The sequence below is a fragment of the Halyomorpha halys genome, unplaced genomic scaffold (assembly GCF_000696795.3).
Source record: "Halyomorpha halys isolate HHAL.00 unplaced genomic scaffold, Hhal_1.1 Scaffold1066.1, whole genome shotgun sequence".
Taxonomy (NCBI): domain Eukaryota; kingdom Metazoa; phylum Arthropoda; class Insecta; order Hemiptera; family Pentatomidae; genus Halyomorpha; species Halyomorpha halys.
Genome location: NW_027105978.1, coordinates 563,905 through 566,049, shown reverse-complemented (window position 1 = coordinate 566,049; position 2,145 = coordinate 563,905).

The window sequence follows — 2,145 nt, the reverse complement described above, 5'->3', positions numbered from 1 at the left end:
ATACCCCCTCATAATCAACTGTTAAAAAATATATATAATATAAGTTATATCAACCATGTAAGGCCCACCAGGCCGATCTGGTATAAAAATAAAAAATGAAATTAAAAAAAATAGTATTATAATAAATTAATTAATTAATAAATTAGTTGATATAATAATATATGACAATATGAAAGAATTAGCGGGATGCTAATAAATGTATAGTTTTTATCAATGGAATAAAATGCTATTGTCATTACTAAATGTTCAGTCGGTGAAAACAAGATTTTAAATCGTTCTTCAAAGCTTTTAAGTGTGTCAGGAGCAGTAGGATAAAAAAGAATTACCCTACTAATTAGCGGATTCCAAAATTATTGAAAGCTGTGTCAGAACTTTAAAAAAAAAAAGTATTTAATTGCAAAACGAATGTGTCAACTTGAGGAGAACTATTATTAAGAACATATCAAAATCATCTTTTTTGAATTGATAATAGAATCCCAATATTTCATAGCCCAGAAATTTTTATTTTGATAATACATACGAGAATACTGTTCTGATGAAAAGTTCACTTCAGTCCGTACAACAACTGGGTCAATACAATCAGGTCCTCTTGATGATTCGTATATATTTTTATCCTTCAAGAATTGTAAACATCTCCTTACATTATAAGAAAGGAAGAGGAGAGTGAGAAAGTGGCAATCTTGGTTTGTTCACTTTTTTTTTCTAAACAATTTCATTTTTTATTAATGATTTTGGTCCACGACAATACATCATCACTCGGCCATGCTAGTGTTTTGTGTAAGGTTTTTAACACAATATTTAAGCTGCAGCATCAAGTCCAGGATATCATTAAAGTATTTAAGATCTTTTTCATGATCGAACAATTTGGTAGTATAATATCGAGCTGGGCCCATTTTAAACAAGTAGTCCAAGAGCTCAAGAGGGGAAAAAGGAAGGATCACACACGATATTTTATTAAAGAAAGATATATACAACTAAGAGGCAAAATTGATGAGTCTGCCAACCAAGGTAGGAGAAATAAAAAATGTCGGTTGTACCAGAAGTAAAAGAAATATATTTTTCATCTGGAGCTCCATTTTACTAAAGCTACCAAAAAAAAACTCATATTCTTTTTTAAATATAAGCTCTAACAAATCTTTTTACGTTCAATAATTCAGTTCGAGAATCAGTTTTTTTTAAAATGCTACATTTGTTTTTAAATAACGAAATATCAATATTTTAAGAATTAATTATGGTTATTACTATGGAAGCTGCTGCTTCTTTGAAAATAAACATTATCAATTACATTATATTACATTTAACCAGCTTTAATTAGAGTGCTAATAGACATATGCACGTCTAATAGTTTTTTTTTAACTAAAAAATTAAATTTTTGTAAACTTTTAAAACAGTTGCCTTTTTTTATTCCCCACAACTATAGTATGGTAGGGAGAGGGTAGCTCGTTGGTAAGGCTACTACTAGCTCAACTAATTGGTTCGAATCCAGCTGTGGCAGATACTTATTATCCCTGTAGCCATTGAGTCAGCTCTGTGGGATAAGCACGCCTCTGGGGTCTTTGGGTGAATTACCCCGCTTTCTATTTCGGGTTTTGGTACTAAAATAGGTGCCCTCGAGATTGAAAAATTTTGGTTAAAATCATCAGCTTATATAATATTTGAATATAAAAAATTATGATACCATAGGCTATAATATTTATCTGTAATCTTTAATTTATAGTAAATATTGTAATTCAAGTATCTATCTGCCTCTGCACATTTAACCTTCTAAATAACAACCATAATTATCACAGCACCCTCTATCACTTTAATTCCTGCAACAGCCGAATCGAATTACTCTAATCTTTACTTGGCTTTGATCTCCTCAAAGCATATTGGTGACTTTTTATTTCTGTATTATTTTTTCATTTTCTCTCATTTTTTTTTCTGTTCGATGGTAATTCCTGTCATTGATTCTCAAATTAAACTACAGTTGTAAACCATTTTTCATTCAGAGTTTATAAAAACAACAATGTTAACGCCATATAGTTAGATAACGCCATAATACCTTGTAAATAATTGTAAATAGTATTTTTAGTATTTAGTTTTATAGTTTTAGTTATATAGTTATATAGTTTTATTAGTATTTAATTTAGTTACATTTATTTT